Source organism: Silurus aristotelis (genome assembly GCF_946808225.1).
Source record: "Silurus aristotelis genome assembly, chromosome: 24".
Lineage (NCBI taxonomy): Eukaryota > Metazoa > Chordata > Actinopteri > Siluriformes > Siluridae > Silurus > Silurus aristotelis.
The window spans coordinates 6,882,421-6,898,182 of NC_139597.1; the positions used below are offsets into that span (position 1 = coordinate 6,882,421).

General features: G+C 34.5%; 1 long non-coding RNA gene across 1 annotated transcript; it reads left to right on the top strand.

The window, feature by feature from the left end:
* The first annotated feature begins 7 nt into the window (after positions 1 to 7).
* On the top strand, positions 8 to 14,556 carry LOC310719302. Its single transcript, XR_014531438.1, has 3 exons — positions 8 to 59; positions 12,096 to 12,196; positions 13,055 to 14,556. It is a non-coding gene; the product is annotated as an uncharacterized lncRNA (long non-coding RNA).
* The last annotated feature ends 1,206 nt before the right edge of the window (positions 14,557 to 15,762 follow it).

The window sequence follows — 15,762 nt, forward strand, 5'->3', positions numbered from 1 at the left end:
GCGCAGCTGAAGGTGGAGGAGGGGGTAAACGAGTGAAGCAAAAGAACCTCTCTGCACAGGTCTGACGCTCTCTCTGTCTCAAATACTTTTACTGGGTTACTCTGTCTCTGACTGTGGCTTTTATTCCGAACATCCACTTTATTTATTACACTTCAATTCTAATAGAATTTTTTCATTTCATTAAAAGAATTGAGAATTTCTTTCTTTGTAGTGTTTATCATTTATTCCTTTCTTTTTTTTTCTTTTTTTTTTCTTTCTTTTTTTTCTTTATTTCTCTTTTTCTTTCTCGTTCTGTGCTGTTGATCTTTCTTTCTTTCTTTCTTTCTTTCTTTCTTTCTTTCTTTCTTTCTTTCTTTCTTTCTTTCTTGTTTTGTGGTGTTAATCTTTTTCTTTCTTTCTCTTTCTTTCTTTCTTTCTTTCTTTCTTTCTTTCTTTCTTTCTTTCTTTCTTTCTTTCTTTCTTTCTTTTTTTCTTTCTTTCTTTCTTTCTTTCTTTCTTTCTTTCTTTCTTTCTTGTTCTGTGGTTCTGATCTTTCTTTCTTTCTTTCTTTCTTTCTTTCTTTCTTTCTTTCTTTCTTTCTTTCTTTCTTTCTTTCTTTCTTTCTTTTTTTCTTTCTTTCTTTCTTTCTTTCTTTCTTTTGATCTATCGGTCTGTCTGTCTGTCTGTCTGTCTGTCTGTCTGTCTGTCTGTCTGTCTGTCTGTCTGTCTGTCTGTCAATTACACACTTTCGTCCTTCCTTTCTTCCTTCCTTCCTTCCTTCCTTCCTTCCTTCCTTCCTTCCTTCCTTCCTTCCTTCCTTCCTTCCTTCCTTCCTTCCCTTTTAGCATGACGAGTAGATCCTCTTCATTGCTGCACATATGTATACCTCCTGCTTGCGTGAGCATGTCCACAAACATCTGATAACCTCCGGCTCCAAACTCTCATTTTGGTTGTTTACACAAAATCCAAATGAAGTGTCGAAGGGAGATGCGATGAGATGAGAGACAGGCCGTATACATCAACACCTCCAAAAACCCTCTTTCCCTGCCAAACTTCCTAGAACAATAGTGAGGTTAAGAGCAGGCTGAACAACATTGATCAAACATAGCTGAGTCTTTTGGCTGGGCACGAGGCCTGTGTTCCTGAGTAACCCCTTTGCAGAAGCAGGTCTAGGATCGGCGCTCTGAGAATAAATGATGTCTTAATAAATAAAGATGTGGCAGCGTGGAACTAAAAGGAGCGAGGATACTGACACACTGAATCTCGAGGCCTTTCAGCGGCTGGGCAGTAAAAATAGCGCCCGAAACAAGATACAGACAGGGGCAGTCAGAGCTGTGCCAATAGAGCTGTGTGACTGACAGGATGTGTATGTGTATGTGTGTGTTAGAGAAAACAAATATAACAAATTCTAATGAACATACAAGGTCTTTTCAGACCAACTTTGCATACACACACAAATGGGGACACACATACACACACACCTCGGAGGAGATCCAGAAATCCACCCTTCTGCCCTTTTTACAGTGTAAGAGATAAAACTACATCCTAACATCCTCAAATATCCTCGTCACATCCTCAAACTCTAATACACTCTTTATCATGATGTATGTGTCAGTGTGTATGTGTGTGTGTGTGTGTGTGTGTGTGTGTGTGTGTGTGTGTGTGTGTGTGTGTGTGTCAGTGAGGGGTGGTTTGTTTGGAAGAGTGTGATGCTTTATTCTCATCATTATCATCAGTTCCGCTTTGGTCAAGGTCCTCCATTATCCATTTCCTGTTTAGGGAGGGGAGGAGCAATTCCTGTTCGGGTAGGACGTCATTGTAATATCTAATCACCCCCCAGGTCAGGCCACTTTGCTTACTGAATCAGCAGATATCAACACACACCCTAGGATAAGGGCTGGGTAATAGGAAAAAGACATGAAGAGGAAAGACAATTGGGGAAAAAAAAGACAAGCGCCAAAAGAGAGAGAGGTGTTAGATTTAGTTGGCACCAGACAACACACTCGTCGATGATGAGAGCTCTGCCTTTACAGCCTGCTCACTCGACAAATACTCCAGTGTAATGTGAGTGTCAGAGATGAGGAAGAACACAGAGACTTGATAAAATCACCTTCATAGCAGTACCTCATTTCTGTGGCCCTGCCATGTTTTCAAGAAGACACTTTTTTTTTTTACACCAATTGGGAATATTAATAGGAATCTAAAAGTAACTTATACAGTGATGGCTGAAATATGATTGGATAGAAACTATAAGATACACCACTGGAAGCAGCACAACCAAGAGAAAAGCTATGAAATGAAGAGAATAGACTATTGCAAAGAATTTCAAACATATTTATTTTTGGATAATTGGCAGGCCAACCAACTAGGATGATATCTGCTACAAATTTTCACACGATACATAGTGTCATAATAATAAATAATATATAGTCAATAGATATAATAAAATAATATAGAGGCAATAGCTTTAGCTAGAAAAAAAAAACACCTCTGACAACTACATGGAAAGACAAAATTCTTAGTCAGATGAACAACACTGCCTCATCATTTAGTCAATATCAGACTATGAGAAAATATAATAAGAAGGCAATATGAACATTTTATAATAGAAATCTTCATGGAATAGGAATCATAATTGAAATCTTTATTAATGTGAATTACTGACTTAAATATGAATGTCAAAATATTTACTTTAATAGTCTATTCTCTTTATTTTATAGCTTTTCTTTTGGTTGTGCTGCTTCCAATAGTGTATGTTTATGTTGGATTTTCTATTTAGTCATATTTTAGCCATTATTTGTTGCCAGGGTCAGAGAAATCTTCCATGAAGTTTTTTAATCAAGGGGGGACGCCTTTAGTGTTTAGCTTCAAATATTCCTCAAATTTCATGACAATGAAACGGTTGCAATAACCAGATTTGGAAAGTAACGAAGTACAAATACTTCATTATTGTACTCAAGTAGATTTTTCTGGTATCAGTACTTTACTTCACTATTTATTTTTTGGACAACTTTTTACTTTTACTCATTGAATTTTTACACAAATATCTGAACTTTCCACTTCCAAAAAAGGCTTGTTACTTTGGTTTTAATCTATTTGGTGAAATGTCATCAACCTATTTCCTGTCATTGCGCAGGCTTTTTTAATCATTTCCTGGCTCTCACACAGAACTTATGTAGACTAGTTTATGAAGCTCACAATGAGCAGTCAGAAGGCAACAAGAAGTATGGGGTTGATGTGGATGAGACAGAGGGAATCAGCAACATCAACAGAGACATTCCAGATCACATGATCACCGTCTTCTTGTCTCTGCTTGTGTTCTATATGGTGGTTGTTCAGCCTGGATACATTTATTAGGTAACAACATTTTAAATTAGTTTTGTATTAATATATCAATTAAGACTGTCAAAATGCTAGTACATTATAACGGCACTGGTTTTATTAACGCGCGATTAATGAAATGCATTTTTGTTTGACAATGTTTTATGAAAATATAAATTAAAAATCTTCAGTGCAACACGTTTATTCACAATGTCTTTTTTTTGCTTATATAAAAAATATATAAAAATAAGCTCCACCTTTACAAAATTTTCCCTTTGGGGGTCGACAAACGCACAGGCGCGTTTTGTGGCATTTTTGTGTCGTTTTTCATTGTACAGATAAGAGAAATACATTATCCGAATATGTAAAGGGTTTACTTGTATTTGTACACACTCATAATAACAACAAAATGCTGTGCTTTGTAAAATAAAAAAACAGACAGGGTGCGCTTTCTGCCGTCTCTGTCTCCTTTCTTCACAGACACAAATAAAAAACCCTGAATCTCAGTGAATATTTGATTCACAGGCATAATAAATATATGTATAAAAAGCTCGAAAAGTCTACGTTTAAATAAACCAATTCACATAACAAATTCAAATAGTCTCTGATTATGTAATCAGTATGAAAGTTATAAAAGGTGGTTTCTCTGGTATCACCTCATTAACCGTCCGTGTGGAAACATAGCAAAGGTTCCGTTTGGTGTCCTGATGATTTACGGAAATTAAAACACCATAATTACTTTAAAACATTTCCAACAATATTTTGTCTTCATGCTCTATGTTGAGTTTGATTTCATGAATAATAAACCCTGCATTTGCATAAAACATCAATAATTGTCCATGCCCATGCTGATTAGAGTATAAAAAAATTGGATATAGATATAGATAAAATGTGCAATTATGTTGTAATTAATCGTGAGTTAACTCATGACCATCATGAGATTAATAACGATTCAATATTTTAATAAATTGCCAGCCCTAATATTAATATGTCGTGACATCTAATTACCAGCATGACACTAAAACAGGTAGTAGTAAAGGGTAATTTTTACTTAAGTATATGTCAGAGCCCAAACTTCTTTACTTCATCTTGAGTAAAAAAAGTATAGTCAGTAGTTCAACTTTTACTCGAGTATTTTAAAATATGAGTATCTGTACTTCTACTTAAGTGAAGGAAGTGTGCATTTTTGCCATTTCTGTCTACAACCAATCAGATTTTGAATTAGAGACACCGGGGCCATCTAGCAGGCGTACATTAACCTAAGCATTTTCACATTCTTTGATTGAATGTTTAGAGAGTGCACTAGTCAGAGACATCATAATATATTACTTAGCAGTAGTTGTTTTTTCATTCCCCAGTGGCTGACAGAGAAGAAGAAATTAATTTGCTCATGGATATACTTGCAAGGAAATTTTCAAGACGGACTTGTCAAGAAACCCTGGACATTGTAAAAAAAGTTCAGTCAAAACAGTTTAAAACAGTTATTAAGCTTTTTCATGAACCATTTCTACTTTTTCGTTTTGTATCCTGTAGAATTTGAACAAAACCACAATTTGCTTTCATTTTAAATTCCAGGAAAACCACAATCTCAGGGGTTTAAGGAGAAAACAAAAAGGTACTACAAAAATGCCAGAAAACCTGGATGGATAATATTTTTATCATTTTATGAGTTTAATATAGATTTTTCTGATAAAGATGATATATATATATATATATATATATATATATATATATATATAATTGGCACAGCTGTGGCTGCAGTGAAAGGAGACTTGTTGAATTGTGTTTACGGGGTTTCTTGCTTCAGTAATGTCATTCTCATTCTCGCTGTATGAAATACCTGTTTGCGATGCATATTTATGTTTTCTATAGTTGTGGCATCATCATAATAGTATTGAGGTGGATTGATTAAGGAAGGACACCACTGAAGGCCTAGTTGTGAAATGTGCAAACCTCCACTGTGTGAATGTGTGCAGTCTGGTAAAGACTATAAGCTTAAAGGACTCAAACTTTGCACTGTACTAGTAGAGGCAATGCATGCCCACTATGTGCCAATAATGTTGATCATTAAGCATTTCCATGATACCTACAAGACAATCATGTCACCTAGAAATAGCTAGATGTCTCTTTGACATGGCCTACATGCTCTCCAGGCACATATTACATTCACTGTCCAAATCCTGCCATGTGTGCTGTGTTTGTAGCTGCCTGTAGCACAAATCAGTGCTAGAGTTCATTCTGCACTTGTGTCTGCTCTTGTTAGCTCAACTATGACTATATATATATATCACCAGAGATGGTACTGAAAATGAGCCCTGGCTGTTGTGAGTATAATAAAGCAGCATCTTGAGAGCTCAAACAACACTACAGCTCAAACAGAGAGATTCAGAGATTCCTCTAAACATGTTCTAGCTAAACATGCTATCTCATTAAACTGGAGATCATTTAACTTATACCAATTTTTTATTTTGTGGTGTCATTTATCCCTTGTAGCTCCTATTTTTTCTACATTTTCAACAATATGTCTAAAAACATGTATGTAGCAATTCAAAATCCCATCCAAGGCTACAGTTTACTGCAAAACAAAAAATTAAATATATAAATATAGCGATAAATAACAAATTTTTAAGGTGTGCTAATAATTACATTTCAAGGAAAGTTAGTGATATTTAGGTTAGACAAACAAAAATATGATTTCCCAAATGATGCAGAGGTTTTTAATCACTGTATAAAGATATTTACCTAAAAACTGCACAGTTGCTGTGGACACTTTACTTGCTTAAAACTTTTCGACTTAAAAAAATGGTAGCATAATTGTAAAATTACCCAAAGTCATGCTTTGCAAGAATTATAAGTGAATTGGTTAAATGTGCCTTTCAAAACAAAAGGAACTTATAATCTGGGCTTCTGAAAATGTTATGGAATGTTAGATTTTCTCTGCACCACATGTCCTTTTATACAAAGGAAAAACTGGTGTCCTTGAACCCCCATTTCATCAATTGCACACAGGTCAGAGGTCAATATCCGTTTTATAAAAAGGGTCAAGCCCTCACCATGTGCAGAACGAAGATTTAATAATCCCCTTTCACCCACCACCCCAGTTCAAACTCAGTCTTTAAATCCCCTTTCAGGCATATTTAAACAATGAATCAGGGCAAAAGAAATCACATAGCAATAAACATGCAATCAACCGTATAAACAACTCTAGCTTTGGGACAGAACCGTTGTTTTTGTGTAAACAGCAGCTGAGGATGGATTGCCTCGAGCGCAGATTAATTTATCTGTCTGCAATTTGTTTCCATCCATTTTATTTCCTCAGTGTCTCTTTTGCAGATGCATCTATTCTGGCAGTGAGTCAGCGCTTTATTTTAGTTACACGACAGAGTCACTGTGAGGGCAAACAGAAAAAAAACCTTCTGTGTGATTCAGTAAATGTGACAGTATCTTGACAGGACTTGCCTAGCAGGTGACGTGGCATCAATGGAGAAGTAGGAGATGCTTAAAGGATGAGTTCTCCGGAGTTCAGATATTTTCTAGCACTTTTACACAGCATGTGTGTGACTGAACTTCCATCTGCACACCTGCTTCTACTTGATTGTGACATTTTGGGTTGCTAGTTAGCCGAATAAACAGACACAACAGCTGTGAACAACATCCATAATGGACCCAAATCGCTTGTAAACGCTGTGTGAAATAAATGTATAAAAATGTGCAATCCGCATCATCTGATATGACAATCTTGACAAAAAAGCATTCTAGGAAGCAGGATTCTCTCTAACGACAAGCAAATACCATCATTTAACACTACAATGGACATTCTGACTCTAAACTCCTGATCAAAGGCCGTGAAGTTTATTGTCGGATCAAGCTCCACTATGAAGCATTAGTGATGCGGAAAGGTAGCCTGGCCATCTGAGGAGGCTGAACTAATCCAAGTGCCAAAAGGCCCCCTTTATTTTTAAATCTCATGTATATGTAAATGTAGAACGTCGTCATTGAATGCCCGCTCTCAAGAGCTTAACTCGAGATCGGCTGAGACAACAGAAAAGCACTCATTATTCTCTCTGTGTAACCCAATCAGGAAGCTTAGGCTTGCAGAAAATCTGCCTTCCCCCTTCCCCATCAAGGTGAATGGGACCTCAGAGGAACAGGCAAAGAGATTTAACTTTCTCACTTAGCCTGTGTAATTAAAATGTAACTTAATCAAATCAAGTGCAGTGTATCCTGGGGCTTGGGTTAATGATAGCATTCAATGCATTATGGACTTGTTTTGAGATTTAGAAAGGCTCTGCTAAGAACAAAGCAGGAGTTCTTTCAGGAAACCTTAGAAAGATAATTCAAATGCCAAGGCACTTTACATACAGTACAGTTCAAACAAGTAAAGACAAAGGTACATATATCTAGGGTTAGATCTGAGAAACATGATTTTCTTTGTAACAATGCAAATCACTTTTTCACATTCTCTTTTATCTAGTATTCCTAGTATCAATATTGTAAATCCCTCTGTTTTATTTTGATTTACAGACACATTTTCTGTGAAAAGTCAGTTATTGGCATAATTATATAGATTTTAGTTTTATATCTATATAATAAATGTATATTATAATGTATATAGAGAAATACAATAATTACTTTTTTAATCATCACTATCGTTTTTCCATGATAATTATTATCTTTATTTAATTCTGTTAAAGAATAAGCAAGCAAGGTATTTATAAAAATAAATAAAAAACAAAACATTTAAGACCCACAATGTGTAAATCACAAATATATGCATTGCAAGTCTCTACGCCAACCTGTGTACTATGAATCATGAAGACATTAACAGAACAAGCCCCAAGACTATTTAAAAAAAAAAATACAGTCAGTGATTTAGGGTTCTAATGTTCTTTGAAACAATATTTAACAATTTATGGGTAATGCCAGTAAAATATTTCATTGGCTGAGCCATGACAGATCCTCAGGACTAAGTGTAGGCCTGCCTCGACCGAGGGAAGCGCCTGAGATGGGTGATACAGCGTAGGTAAGCCATTCAGAGCTTAAAATGGCATGAAAAATACTATAATAGATTAGATTACATTACATTACATTTTATTGTCATTGTGCAAGGTACATGTACAGAGCCAATGAAATGCAGTTAGCATCTAATGATAAGTGCATAAGTGGCCTATTTACAATAAATAAATTGCAGTGTGATAAATAAGGTTATGGAGTCCATATGTACAAGGGTGAAGGTAAATAATGTACATAAGGTGCGGTAGGTAACAATATATGTGTATGTAGTTATAAAGAAGAGACTGTGCAAATATTGTGCATAGATGTTGGGAGATAACATGCTCAAATTACATGATATATGATGTACAAGTATGAATGTTGTATATTACAGTATATACAGAATAAATATAGGTGGAATATACAGTAGTGCGGTGATAAACAAGTTATGGATAGTGCAAAAATGCATAGTGGATAAGCAGTGCAAAAAATCTAAAAAAAACAAAAAAAAACAGTAATTGTATGATTATCAGCTGTTTAGTGCAGTAATAGCCACAGGAAACTTAATGCTGGGTAAACACTTAACAGCAGCTCCGTTAATGCAGCGAGGTAAATAATATGCACTATCAGTCAGATACTTGCTACTACAGTTCAGCCTAGAAGGTTTAAAAGCATTCGCTAGCTTCTCAGTAATATGTAGGGTTCAATTTTTTTCTTATTTTGTAATTAATTGATAGTAGTTAAATTAACTTTTGTTTTCCTTTATTGCTGTACTAAGTTTGTTTTACCATTGTTTTAGCTCAATGATATTTTAAAATCCTGACCTATATATCTAGCAAGATAATACGTTTTCCTGGAAGTCTGAAATTGCACATGTGTAAGTCACTCTGAAAAAGGACATTGGCTTAATAATAATAAATCAGCCTCTTAAATAAAATCGAGATCAAACACTGTATTTTTTTGTTTTACAAATATCTACTGTAGAATTACCAGCCATATTACAAGCACATTAAACATAAGCATAAATGAATCTTAAAATATTGTCCTTCTTTAATAAATACAAACATGTTCGTGGTGTTTTTATTTGAATAAGAATAAATCACTTAGGTTGTGCTGTTTTTGAAACATCTACCTTCAGGGTGGGTAAGCATAAATAAAAAATATCACGTCATGTTTTATTCTTTATATAAAACATAACATATCGAATATTTTGATATATTGTTAAGAGACTATAGATATATTGTTTATAGACTAGTTCGCAACAGTATTCAGATGGTGTGCAGAGAATCTAAACTAGCACTAAACTTTCTAAATAAGTCACTGGTTAATATGTGGCCTTTTTGACAAATTTGATTATTGGATATAGTAGCCCTTAACAGAACATCAATGACTGAATTAGTTTTCTCTATCTCTTCCTCAGCCCAATCAGCCAATACAAAAATACCTAATACATTGGACAGGACACAGACAAGGAAATCCAGTATCTGTATAAGCTTAGATTAGTTATGGTTCACAAGCCATTTCTGCCCATTTTAAGGAAAACATTCTCAAGGCTGCTCCTAACTATTGGCTCTCATTCCCTCCTCTGTTTTCCTAAAGATAAAGAATCAAGTGGAGAAACTGAACAATAACCTAGAATCTGGGGTGAATTTATTACTTGAGAAGCCTTAGAAAACTGCTGTGAGTTTACTCTCTAGGTTCTGCAGGTATATATATTACTATTGTTAAGCACTCAGCACTTCAGAGCTCGGAAAACTGACACACTGAAGCTGCAGGCCGGCTTGGACCAACATTAAAAATTTACACACTTTGGAAATGTTTAAGAACTATCCGCTAGCAGTAAGGTTACTGAGAAATCTGAAAAAATAATATCCAGAGAGAGCTGAGGGGGTGGGGGGTTTGGAGGGGGGTTAGGAGGGAGGTGCTCACTTGTGCGGTTGAGAAGGGATTTTTGAAACTTGGGGATTTGTAGTTAAACCCTTTTACTGCCTGTACTCAGTCTATCAGTGGAATCTCTGGTTTTCAATAATAGATACTGGGTTACTTTCCATACTTTTCAGACAAACTTTATTGATACCGTGAGGGAAATTATTATGTTACAGCTGCAGCAGGTTACACAAACAGTAAAAAAAAATTTAAAAGAATTTACTGTAATTATTTACTTGTGTAAAAGTAGAAAGTAGCGACCAAGAAAATTCTCAGCTGTAAGTGAGAGTATACGTTATACTGGTAAAATAACTTGTATACAATTGGTAACAACTAATCCAAAAATGTCCATTGTTTGATGAATGCAATTTTGATCAATTTTGTTATGTTAAGTAAGCAATACTAAAGCAAACATCTCTAAAATGTAAACACAATAAAAAAATGAGGCATTACCTGGCTAAGTTTCAATGATTCCCGGATCAAATGTGGTAAATTTAAATGTTTCTAGCTACACAGTCAGCTATCAATCTGATTATTACATCTGGGCTGTAGGAGTACTAAGATATATACAACAGATAATCATCACCAAACTTAAATACAAATATTCCATACCATAACATTTCAAAAGATCTGCTAACTCGTCGAGCTCAGCGAATTAGCTTTTGGCATTTCGTACATGTTTTCACAGGTAGGATGTTGAACAGTGTTTTAACTCACAATTTGCAGATCTTTGGAAGCATTGAGACTAAATATATGAAATAAATTGGAAATATTCATCCTTATTCCACTGTCTCAGACACTGCTGCTTCTGACCAAGTATTTTGCATCGATGCAGACTTTTGTCCGCTTTATTGAGATTGGAGATTTATTTATTTAGAAATTGTACTGTTGGCTGATAGTCTTCTGGGATCAAATGGTTTCTTCTTTAACTATGTAGATGTAGCTAAAGTTAAATAATTTATTTAAGAAAAACAATTAAAGCACTAATATTAATTATTGAATTGTACTATAAATACTGTTACAGTAAACTGGGTATTCAATTAATAAGAATTCATGTGATTGTTACTTCAACCCCTGATTCTAAATATAGTATAGACTATAAGTATAGTATAAAAGTATAGTATATAAGTAGGACGGAATTAATTGGGGACATCTGATTAAATATATAGGTGTATGGAAAATATCAAGCTATGCTTTCTGTTGCACATTGAACATTTCCTGTGAGAAATCCATTAATGTGCAGTGGCACAACGATGACTCACTGACTAATTTGCTATGGAGAAGAGATGCATCTGTAACCGCAGGATGGCATGTTTCCTTGTATGTGAGGACATATCTGGGATTTATTTGCATCAAACTGCTTTAATTATCATTAATAACCCCATAATTACTCTGTATAGGTTATCTATTTTCATTTGAAATGCACGGACTATATGGAAAGTGATATCTCAATATTAAAACCAGGCTCACTGGTTTATCAGAAGCATAAATCTGTAACCTGATTTGTTATCCTAATCTACTTTCCATATGATGTAGGTGAAATCTGTCATCTCTTTCCTCATATACAATCCTACACTAAGGACTTAGAGAGCTATAGAGGTAGGCTTTGGGATTCATTAGAATCATAATCACAATCAGGTAAGAACAGGCATCATGCTCTGTCTCAGTATCTATTAAAACCACCTAGTGCCCAGACAGTCAGATATAGTTTCTGAATCTGTCTGCATCAAAAACACACTTTTTAAAGTTCATGATGGACTTTTGCTGATGTGACAGTCTGCTGCACTGTTTCCCACCTGTGCCTTACACCAGTGTAAAAGTCTGGATTTGTGCAACTGGAAAAAATCTGCTCTAATTATTTTGAATTTAATCTCCAGTGCTGGACATGTGAAACCCACACAGGAACAACGCCAACCTCAAGAGCCATTCACAGTAAAATTAGGCAGTGGAAAAAAATGATCATGTCCTTATCTTTAAGGTAATGGAAGGGTAAATTATTTGCATACATACATAATTAAATATCACAAATGCAATAATCCACATCACTGTGTCATTTTCACAAACCAATCACATTCTCTTTAGACACAGAGTGAACACTGCATATCAAGCATAATTGACAGGTTTTAGTGATATAATGCACAGCCATTTAATAAAAAAACTAACTTATATTTAGCTATTTATTTTAAATATTCCCTAAGGCCAATTAGCTTGTCTATACAAAGTCCTTTTAGAAGAGTGGCTGCCATGGGGCTATTAATATTCAAACCACTTATTAGAAAACAATGTTAACAATGATAGCATGCTTGCTTCTAAATACAGTTCTGGCTGTTCTTTTTTTTTTTTTAGTTTAGTTTAAGTGCCTCCAGACTTGAAATGCTTATGAAAAAAATAACAATGAAAAAAATAGGTTGCTAATTAAGAATGACAAGATGTATAGTATTGTAATAAGAATTATGGAATTAAAATAGTACATTTATCATGATTTATAATCATGTGCTAAATAAAATGCATTACTAAATTTAATTTCCTTTCACATCCTTCAATTGTGAATAATTTGCACGTTCTTGATCACGGATTCATTTAATTAAAGTTCCCTCAGCACCAATTATAGTATATGAGCGTAAATGCAAAACAGCTGCTATTTCCTTTATTAAACTTATGCATCACATTGTACAAGAGAAGTAGTCAGTGATCAGAGTGAAGGGAACATTGATTTAACTTGTGCTGCCATCAATCGTGGGTGGTAATTGCAATGAAAAGTGCACTATAGTTGGTGTGTGTCACAGTGGGTTTGCTGACTTGTTAAAAAATTGATATTTTTTTATTCATTCCACAGTGTCATTCCATCCATCTGGGACCTCTTGGAGCCATTATACAGTTTATGTTAGCCAAACAAAGAAGGGCTCCATTCAACAGCTGGCAAGAGCACACATGAAAATTGGAGCATTTTATTCACAGAGTAGCCATTAGTTTTGATTCGACAGTGACATGTCTGTAGACACCAACATGACATATTTCATATTTTTATAGTATTAAATGGTATAAGAGACAACACCTGTATATAATATTAAGAGCCAGTGTGTATTTATTTAACTTTATATACATTTACATTTAAAGATTTGTGCAAAAGTTGTTATTTAGTTTTTTTTTATTAATGTATTTAACTATATATAGCATTATAGATATTTACTATATATGATGCTGTACAAATATATTAATAACATTTTATACAAATATATACATATACTGTACATATCACCTTGTGTTTCATGCAAGAATTGTTTATTTAATAAGTACTAGGGTGTGAATATAATATACTGCCTGTGTCACATTAAAATGACAAACTATAGTTTGTAGTAATAGTACAAAATAGGCTTTTACATTTTTTTTTATCTAAATACTGAACATTTCTTGAACTCGTGACAGTCATTTTTGATACGATGTAGCACATATTTGCAAGCATCAAGTAACAGAAATTAATCACATATTAAATTGATATTAAACTGAATCAAATATTACTTTATAACTATACATTTTGATAAAGCACTGAACAGTCAATTCAGCTATATTGCAGTTGCTTACAGCCAAAGAAAACATGATTTTCTTTTCTAAATACAGCATAATACATAACTGTAACGCTTCATGCTGCAAAATAAGCATTAAGCTCAGAATTTAAAACAGAGATAAAAATACATTTATTAATATGCACACTGCACAATGCACACAGCTCTCTTATGACTGCAGTATATCACAGTATGAACTAGTTCGTAGTTCTTTGTGCCACAAAGTTTTGTGGGAGCGCTTGTAATGAAGAGATAGCACAAACGAGTAATCGCAATTTTTGTCTGAGGGTGCAAAAACATTTTTTTCCTTAAAAAAGCAACTCCTGGGTTCATATAGTACAGTATATTGCAGTGTTAAATCTCTTTCAATTCTAAATACTTTATAAGCCAGACATTGCAAAAAGCTAATCATCAATGATATCTCTGATTAGTTACAGTGGTGCTTAGATATTTGTATGAAATGCCCTTTGTTCATACTTTTGCCACTCACAGTTGTGTAAAATTGGATTGTTTGTTTTTCTCAATAAATAAATGACCAAGTATAATATTTATGTGTCATTTGTATAATTGGGTTCATATAGGGTTATATTTGTAAGGTTTTATAAACTTTCAAGCACCACTGTATATTAGTTATAATAAACATCTGGTACTGGAGCTACAACAAAGTCTTTCAGTTCATATGAATACCTAAAAAGGACCATAAATTTGACCATCAATTCATATTTTGATAGTCTATATTTGTTTTATTCCAAAATAAGATAATGGAATATGTTAAACTACAAGCCTATACATTCTATACAGTCTTTAAATAGGATTATATTGTACATGACTAAAACAACTCCATGTAATGTTAAAGATTTTTGACAAGCATCCATGAGCATGTGCACACTAAAACTGCTTGTGAATACGACCATAAAGTTTTTGAATCCTTAAATTGTGACTCTTCAACTTCATTTGTTGCACATAATACAACCACAAAGACTAAGGTTATTACAATACTTGGTTCCATCATAAAAACATATACAATGACACAGAGCCTTCAGTTCTTTATAGCCATTATTTTACTGGATTAATTGACTTCAGCTGGCATTTTGCATGTGGGACGCCACTTTGATGTGAGTCCCTACTGATTGTAAAATAAGATGCTGTAATGAAGTTGCTTGGGGCAAGAAAGCCACATCAATCACCTGTGCGAGTGAACCCGGAGACGGACGAATCTTAACTGCACCCAAAGTGCATTCCATGCTTCCCCTGTCCACTTTGTCTGAATATTACAAAACACACATGCTTTTGACATCTGCTTCATTTCATCATCTTATCTCGCGTGTTTACAAAGCAGCATCCGGGTCAGGATTTATTTTTTTTGCTGTTGTTTTGTTTTTAGGAGAGCGAGACAGAGAGCAGGAGGCACGTAAGGTATGTCTGTGTCTCTAATGACAGTAGCAACCTAAGGCGGCGAAACTCAACCAGCATGCCGTCATTAAAGAAGACAATGCTGACAAAAGCATGTGTATGTGCACCAGTGTTTGTAAAAAGAAAAAATACCTAAGATATTACATTTTGCTTGCTTGACCTGTGGTGAAGCAAGTTTATTAGGGAAACAGTTTAATTTTAGATTACCCTGTCCTTTGCTTTGCAGTTCTTTTAATGGCTGGGTTCATACAACTCTCAGTGCTGTAATGAGGGATTTTGATCTAAGACATCCTCAATGATCATACTACGATAAACAACATTTTTAGTTAGTATTGAATTTTGTGAAAACCTTGTAAAATAGGATTATTGGAAGAATGCCAATAATGTAATATAAATTGGCTGTAAACCAAACTGAGGATGTAAAGCCTGGCTCAGCAGCATTTTCGAAACCCACTTTTAACTATTGAAGCCATAATAATAAAAGTGCAATGTTTTGAGACAGATTTACAACAGTTTTCTTCTCCCACAAGCTCTTTTCCTAAGACGAAATGAGATGCTCAAGTTTCAA